The 9,918-nt window shown below is 24.9% G+C and overlaps 1 long non-coding RNA gene across 1 annotated transcript; it reads left to right on the top strand.

Annotated features, from left to right (window-relative positions):
- Positions 1-6,854: 6,854 nt before the first annotated feature.
- LOC132926988 (uncharacterized) lies at positions 6,855-7,801 on the top strand. The gene is made up of 2 exons (XR_009661590.1): positions 6,855-7,199; positions 7,491-7,801. It is a non-coding gene; the product is annotated as an uncharacterized LOC132926988 (long non-coding RNA).
- The last annotated feature ends 2,117 nt before the right edge of the window (positions 7,802-9,918 follow it).

Genomic DNA, 9,918 nt, shown 5'->3' on the forward strand with positions numbered 1-9,918 from the left:
TTATACGATAATTTTGACTAATATTAAATATTTATGTTTTAAAAACTGTTTACAAAATACACAATTCTCAAGTTAATCTCTTGAAACCTGGATCACTATATTAAGAAAATGATTCTAATTTTTTATTATTAACTTGCATGCATTTCATTTAAGCAGATACTTCATAAACACTATAAAACATGATTTTATATGATTATTTTGAAGAATATTAAATATTTATGTTTTTAACTGCTTATAAAACCCACAATTCTCAAGTTAATATCTTGAAACCTGTACCACAATATTAAGAAAATGATTCTAATTTTTTATTATTAACTTGCATACATTTCATTTAAGCAGATACTTCATAAACACTATAAAACTTGATTTTATATGATTATTTTGACGAATATTAAATATTTATATTTAGAACTGCTTATAAAACACACAATTCTCAAGTTAATCTCTTGAAACCTGGACCACTGTATTAAGAAAATGATTCTTATTTATTATTATTAACTTGCATACATTTCATTTAACCTTATACTTCATAAACACTATAAAACATGATTTTATATGATAATTTTGATGAATATTAATTATTTATGTATTGAATTGTTTATTAAACTCACAATTCTCAAGTTAATCTCTTGAAACCTGAACCACTGTATTAAGAAAATGATTCTAATTTATTATTATTAACTTGCATACATTTCATTTAACCTTATACTTCATAAACACTATAAAACATGATTTTATATGATAATTTTGATGAATTTTAAATATTTATAATTAGAACTGCTTATAAAACACACAATTCTCAAGTTATTCTCTTGAAACCTAAACCACTATATTAAGAAAATGATTCTAATTTTTTATTATTAACTTGCATACATTTCATTTAAGCAGATACTTCATAAACACTATAAAACACGATTTTATACGATAATTTTGACTAATATTAAATATTTATGTTTTAAAACTGTTTACAAAATACACAATTCTCAAGTTAATCTCTTGAAACCTGGACCACTATATTAAGAAAATGATTCTAATTTTTTATTATTAACTTGCATGCATTTCATTTAAGCAGATACTTCATAAACACTATAAAACATGATTTTATATGATAATTTTGATGAATATTAAATATTTATGTTTTTAACTGCTTATAAAACCCACAATTCTCAAGTTAATATCTTGAAACCTGTACCACAATATTAAGAAAATGATTCTAATTTTTTATTATTAACTTGCATACATTTCATTTAAGCAGATACTTCATAAACACTATAAAACATGATTTTATATGATAATTTTGATGAATATTAAATATTTATATTTAGAACTGCTTATAAAACACACAATTCTCAAGTTTATCTCTTGAAACCTGGACCACTATATTAAGAAAATGATTCTAATTTATTATTATTAACTTGCATACATTTTATTTAACCTTATACTTCATAAACACTATAAAACATGATTTTATATGATAATTTTGACGAATATTAATTATTCATGTTTTTAACTGCTTATAAAGCACTGAGTTCTCGAGTCATTCTCCAATCATTATATATATTTAACTGAATAAATTTTTTTAGATGGAAATACAGCAGGTCACTCAAGGGATGCTGAAACATTAATTTCTATTCATACAACTTTGTGAAAGTATGAACATCCAATTTTGAAAATGAACTAACAAATACTGTTTATAATGAATTTATGCAATTTACATTTAATGGTTATTGAATATAATTTATAGAATATTAATTGTAGTGATACAATAGAGATTTGTTAACAAAGTGAATAAATGATTATTAAACACCTGAGAACTTTTAATTTTCATTCTTAAAATTTGTCTTAGGTATACAAATCATTTTATTTGTATTACATTTATATGATAATTTTGTTGAATATAACAAATTCATACATTTAACAGCTTAAAAAATATTATATTCTCAAGTACGTTTTTTGAAACCTTGACTGCTATACAATGAAAATTATTCCATTTTATCATTTATAACTATCATTTGTTTTGTTTAACTAGATATTTTTACTTCAAAAGAACTTTACCAATTATTTTATATGTTAATTTCGACGAATTAAACAATTCATATTATTTTTCATATTGAATAGAAGAAAATTTAAGTTATTGTTCGAGTGTATTATTTAATTACATTTATTTTACATTCAAATTCAACAAAATGATTTGGTAGATTTGTACTATCTTTTATAGCTTATCATAATTATTATTTCTTATCATCTGTTATATGATTATATTTCATATCACCTTGCTGTTTTACAATCGTATTTGCATTTAAGTTTTAACTGAAAATTGTTTTTAAATATTTTGTATTAAGAATAAAGTTGTTCAGATAATTATTGTTTGATTGTTTCCGTTACTGACTTATTCAGTATTTTCCAAGTACTAGTTATCATATAAACATTTTCGTTCTAATTATGGTGTGTAGTAGTGACTTTATTTACTACAATTATACGCATATTTAACTGACTACAATATTTTCAGATTGCAATACAGCAGACAATGAAAGCCATGGTGAGACATGAATTCGCGATTCTATCAGTTTGGAAAATATAAAAATCCTACGATGACAATGGACTAGAAGATACTGATAATAATAATTGTTTTATTCAACGTACGTTTATAGCTTATAATTGAATATAATTGATAGAAAATTAATAGTAATGTAACAAAATGTTAATGTCATGAAATCCTGACAATAGGATTAAGTAAATGATTCTTATTTACTATAATTAACTTTCATTCAATTCATTTAACTTGATACTTCATAAACACTAAAAAACATGATTTTATATGATTATTTTGACGAATATCAAAAATTCATGTTTTAAACTGCTTATGAAGCACTAAGTTATCGAGTCATTCTCCAATTATTATATATATTTAACTGATTAAATTTTTTTAGATGGCAATACAGCAGATGACTCAAGGAATGCTGAGACATTTATTCATATGCATACAACTTTGGAAAAGTATGAACATCCAATGTTGAAAATGAACTAAAAGATACTGATTATAAAGAATTAATGCAATGTACGTGTAACGGTTATTGGCTGTAGTTGATAGAAAATTAATAGCAATGTATCTAAAAGTTACTCAAATGCTTCCCTGTCCATAATATTAATTAAATTATTTTAATTTACCATTATCAACTAGCATACATTTCATTTAAGCAGATAATTCATAAACAAAATAAAACACGATTTTATATGATAATTTTGACTAATATTAAATATTTATATTTAGAACTGCTTATAAAACACACAATTCTCAAGTTAATCTCTTGAAACCTGGACCACTGTATTAAGAAAATGATTCTAATTTATTATTATTAACTTGCATGCATTTCATTTAAGCAGATACTTCATAAACACTATAAAACATGATTTTATATGATTATTTTGAAGAATATTAAATATTTATGTTTTTAACTGCTTATAAAACCCACAATTCTCAAGTTAATATCTTGAAACCTGTACCACAATATTAAGAAAATGATTCTAATTTTTTATTATTAACTTGCATACATTTCATTTAAGCAGATACTTCATAAACACTATAAAACTTGATTTTATATGATTATTTTGACGAATATTAAATATTTATATTTAGAACTGCTTATAAAACACACAATTCTCAAGTTAATCTCTTGAAACCTGGACCACTGTATTAAGAAAATGATTCTAATTTATTATTATTAACTTGCATACATTTCATTTAACCTTATACTTCATAAACACTATAAAACATGATTTTATATGATTATTTTGACGAATATTAAATATTTATATTTAGAACTGCTTATAAAACAAACAATTTTAAAGTTTATCTCTTGAAACCTGTACCACTATATTAAGAAAATGATTCTAATTTATTATTATTAACTTGCATACATTTCATATAACCTTATACTTCATAAACACTATAAAACATGATTTTATATGATTATTTTGACGAATATTAAATATTTATATTTAGAACTGCTTATAAAACAAACAATTTTAAAGTTTATCTCTTGAAACCTGTACCACTATATTAAGAAAATGATTCTAATTTATTATTATTAACTTGCATACATTTCATATAACCTTATACTTCATAAACACTATAAAACATGATTTTATATGATAATTTTGATGAATATTAATTATTTATGTATTGAATTGTTTATTAAACTCACAATTCTCAAGTTAATCTCTTGAAACCTGAACCACTGTATTAAGAAAATGATTCTAATTTATTATTATTAACTTGCATACATTTCATTTAACCTTATACTTCATAAACACTATAAAACATGATTTTATATGATAATTTTGATGAATTTTAAATATTTATAATTAGAACTGCTTATAAAACACACAATTCTCAAGTTATTCTCTTGAAACCTAAACCACTATATTAAGAAAATGATTCTAATTTTTTATTATTAACTTGCATACATTTCATTTAAGCAGATACTTCATAAACACTATAAAACACGATTTTATACGATAATTTTGACTAATATTAAATATTTATGTTTTAAAACTGTTTACAAAATACACAATTCTCAAGTTAATCTCTTGAAACCTGGACCACTATATTAAGAAAATGATTCTAATTTTTTATTATTAACTTGCATGCATTTCATTTAAGCAGATACTTCATAAACACTATAAAACATGATTTTATATGATAATTTTGATGAATTTTAAATATTTATAATTAGAACTGCTTATAAAACACACAATTCTCAAGTTATTCTCTTGAAACCTAAACCACTATATTAAGAAAATGATTCTAATTTTTTATTATTAACTTGCATACATTTCATTTAAGCAGATACTTCATAAACACTATAAAACATGATTTTATATGATAATTTTGATGAATATTAAATATTTATATTTAGAACTGCTTATAAAACACACAATTCTCAAGTTTATCTCTTGAAACCTGGACCACTATATTAAGAAAATGATTCTAATTTATTATTATTAACTTGCATACATTTCATTTAACCTTATACTTCATAAACACTAAAAAACATGATTTTATATAATTATTTTGACGAATATCAAAAATTCATGTTTTAAACTGCTTATGAAGCACTAAGTTATCGAGTCATTCTCCAATTATTATATATATTTAACTGATTAAATTTTTTTAGATGGCAATACAGCAGATGACTCAAGGAATGCTGAGACATTTATTCATATGCATACAACTTTGGAAAAGTATGAACATCCAATGTTGAAAATGAACTAAAAGATACTGATTATAAAGAATTAATGCAATGTACGTGTAACGGTTATTGGCTGTAGTTGATAGAAAATTAATAGCAATGTATCTAAAAGTTACTCAAATGCTTCCCTGTCCATAATATTAATTAAATTATTTTAATTTACCATTATCAACTAGCATACATTTCATTTAAGCAGATAATTCATAAACAAAATAAAACACGATTTTATACGATAATTTTGACTAATATTAAATATTTATGTTTTAAAACTGTTTACAAAATACACAATTCTCAAGTTAATCTCTTGAAACCTGGACCACTATATTAAGAAAATGATTCTAATTTTTTATTATTAACTTGCATGCATTTCATTTAAGCAGATACTTCATAAACACTATAAAACATGATTTTATATGATTATTTTGAAGAATATTAAATATTTATGTTTTTAACTGCTTATAAAACCCACAATTCTCAAGTTAATATCTTGAAACCTGTACCACAATATTAAGAAAATGATTCTAATTTTTTATTATTAACTTGCATACATTTCATTTAAGCAGATACTTCATAAACACTATAAAACATGATTTTATATGATAATTTTGATGAATATTAAATATTTATATTTAGAACTGCTTATAAAACACACAATTCTCAAGTTTATCTCTTGAAACCTGGACCACTATATTAAGAAAATGATTCTAATTTATTATTATTAACTTGCATACATTTCATTTAACCTTATACTTCATAAACACTATAAAACATGATTTTATATGATAATTTTGACGAATATTAATTATTCATGTTTTTAACTGCTTATAAAGCACTGAGTTCTCGAGTCATTCTCCAATCATTATATATATTTAACTGAATAAATTTTTTTAGATGGAAATACAGCAGGTCACTCAAGGGATGCTGAAACATTAATTTCTATTCATACAACTTTGTGAAAGTATGAACATCCAATTTTGAAAATGAACTAACAAATACTGTTTATAATGAATTTATGCAATTTACATTTAATGGTTATTGAATATAATTTATAGAATATTAATTGTAGTGATACAATAGAGATTTGTTAACAAAGTGAATAAATGATTATTAAACACCTGAGAACTTTTAATTTTCATTCTTAAAATTTGTCTTAGGTATACAAATCATTTTATTTGTATTACATTTATATGATAATTTTGTTGAATATAACAAATTCATACATTTAACAGCTTAAAAAATATTATATTCTCAAGTACGTTTTTTGAAACCTTGACTGCTATACAATGAAAATTATTCCATTTTATCATTTATAACTATCATTTGTTTTGTTTAACTAGATATTTTTACTTCAAAAGAACTTTACCAATTATTTTATATGTTAATTTCGACGAATTAAACAATTCATATTATTTTTCATATTGAATAGAAGAAAATTTAAGTTATTGTTCGAGTGTATTATTTAATTACATTTATTTTACATTCAAATTCAACAAAATGATTTGGTAGATTTGTACTATCTTTTATAGCTTATCATAATTATTATTTCTTATCATCTGTTATATGATTATATTTCATATCACCTTGCTGTTTTACAATCGTATTTGCATTTAAGTTTTAACTGAAAATTGTTTTTAAATATTTTGTATTAAGAATAAAGTTGTTCAGATAATTATTGTTTGATTGTTTCCGTTACTGACTTATTCAGTATTTTCCAAGTACTAGTTATCATATAAACATTTTCGTTCTAATTATGGTGTGTAGTAGTGACTTTATTTACTACAATTATACGCATATTTAACTGACTACAATATTTTCAGATTGCAATACAGCAGACAATGAAAGCCATGGTGAGACATGAATTCGCGATTCTATCAGTTTGGAAAATATAAACATCCTACGATGACAATGGACTAGAAGATACTGATAATAATAATTGTTTTATTCAACGTACGTTTAGAGCTTATAATTGAATATAATTGATAGAAAATTAATAGTAATGTAACAAAATGTTAATGTCATGAAATCCTGACAATAGGATTAAGTAAATGATTCTTATTTACTATAATTAACTTTCATTCAATTCATTTAACTTGATACTTCATAAACACTAAAAAACATGATTTTATATGATTATTTTGACGAATATCAAAAATTCATGTTTTAAACTGCTTATGAAGCACTAAGTTATCGAGTCATTCTCCAATTATTATATATATTTAACTGATTAAATTTTTTTAGATGGCAATACAACAGATGACTCAAGGAATGCTGAGACATTTATTCATATGCATACAACTTTGGAAAAGTATGAACATCCAATGTTGAAAATGAACTAAAAGATACTGATTATAAAGAATTAATGCAATGTACGTGTAATGGTTATTGGCTGTAGTTGATAGAAAATTAATAGCAATGTATCTAAAAGTTACTCAAATGCTTCCCTGTCCATAATATTAATTAAATTATTTTAATTTACCATTATCAACTAGAATACATTTCATTTAAGCAGATAATTCATAAACAAAATAAAACACGATTTTATATGATAATTTTGATGAATATTAAATATTTATGTTTTAAAACTGTTTACAAATACACAATTCTCAAGTTTATCTCTTGAAACCTTGAAAATTGACAATTTCGAAAAATGAAAATTCTCGTATACGAAGTGTTTTACGGGAAAACCGAGAGAAAGGACGACAGTCGTGAGACATAAAATTGATCCCCATAACCAGCTTCATAAGTTGTATGCTTTTGATTTTTCGAAAAACCGTTATTAAGGATTTTTAAACGTCGTACTTAGGTCGAACGATTTTTGAAAACCCAAAATTTGAAATAAACAATTTTTGGAAAAAACAAAAACTGATTCTGATTTAGAATTACATGTAGAACATTTTAACTTCTGTGATAAATTTGTCGTTGGACCACCAGGTGACCTAGGAAACGCGAATGAGAATTGAAAATTTCGAAAAATGAAAATTCTCGTTTACGAAGTGCTTTACGGGAAAACCGAGAGAGATAGGACGAAAGTCGTTAGACAAAAAATTGATCCCCATAACCAGCTTCATATGTTGTTTGCTTTTGATTTTTCGAAAAACCGTTATTAAGGATTTTTAAACGTCGTACTTAGGTCGAATGATTTTTGAAAACCCAAAATTTGAAATAACGAGTTTTTGGAAAAAACAAAAACTGATTCTGGTTTTGAATTACACGTGGAACATTTTAACGTCTGTGATAAATTGTCGTTGGACCACCAGGTGACCTAGGAAACGCGAATGAAAATTGAAAATTTCGAAAAATTAAAATTCTCGTTTACGAAGTGTTTTACGGGAAAACCGAGAGAGATAGGACGAAAGTCGTTAGTCATAAAATTGATCCCCATAACCAGCTTCATAAGTTGTATGCTTATGATTTTTTGAAAAACCGTTTTTAAGGATTTTTAAACGTCGTACTTAGGTCGAACGATTTTTGAAAACCCAAAATTTGAAATAACGAGTTCTTGGAAAAATGAAAAACTGATTCTGATTTAGAATTACATGTAGAACATTTTAACTTCTGTGAAAAATTGTCGTTGGACCACCAGGTGACCTAGGAAACGCGAATGAAAATTGAAAATTTCGAAAGATGAAAATTCTCGTTTACGAAGTGTTTTACGGGAAAACCTAGAGAGATAGGACGAAAGTCGTGAGTCATAAAATTGATCCCCATAACCAGCTTCATAAGTTGTATGCTTTTGATTTTTCGAAAAACCGTTATTAAGGATTTTTAAACGTCGTACTTAGGTCGAACGATTTTTGAAAACCCAAAATTTGAAATAAACAATTTTTGGAAAAAACAAAAACTGATTCTGATTTAGAATTACATGTAGAACATTTTAACTTCTGTGATAAATTTGTCGTTGGACCACCAGGTGACCTAGGAAACGCGAATGAAAATTGAAAATTTCGAAAAATGAAAATTCTCGTTTACGAAGTGTTTTACGGGAAAACCGAGAGAGATAGGACGAAAGTCGTTAGTCATAAAATTGATCCCCATAACCAGCTTCATAAGTTGTATGCTTATGATTTTTTGAAAAACCGTTATTAAGGATTTTTAAACGTCGTACTTAGGTCGAACGATTTTTGAAAACCCAAAATTTGAAATAACGAGTTTTTGGAAAAAACAAAAACTGATTCTGATTTAGAATTACATGTAGAACATTTTAACTTCTGTGATAAATTGTCGTTGGACCACCAGGTGACCTAGGAAACGCGAATGAAAATTGAAAATTTCGAAAAATGAAAATTCTCGTTTACGAAGTGTTTTACGGGAAAACCCAGAGAGATAGGACGAAAGTCGTGAGTCATAAAATTGATCCCCATAACCAGCTTCATAAGTTGTATGCTTTTGATTTTTCGAAAAACCGTTATTAAGGATTTTTAAACGTCGTACTTAGGTCGAACGATTTTTGAAAACCCAAAATTCGAAATAAACAATTTTTGGAAAAAACAAAAACTGATTCTGATTTAGAATTACATGTAGAACATTTTAACTTCTGTGATAAATTTGTCGTTGGACCACCAGGTGACCTAGGAAACGCGAATGAAAATTGAAAATTTCGAAAAATGAAAATTCTCGTTTACGAAGTGTTTTACGGGAAAACCGAGAGAGATAGGACGAAAGTCGT

The sequence above is a fragment of the Rhopalosiphum padi genome, chromosome 3 (genome assembly GCF_020882245.1).
Source record: "Rhopalosiphum padi isolate XX-2018 chromosome 3, ASM2088224v1, whole genome shotgun sequence".
In the NCBI taxonomy this organism is placed as follows: Eukaryota; Metazoa; Arthropoda; class Insecta; order Hemiptera; family Aphididae; genus Rhopalosiphum; species Rhopalosiphum padi.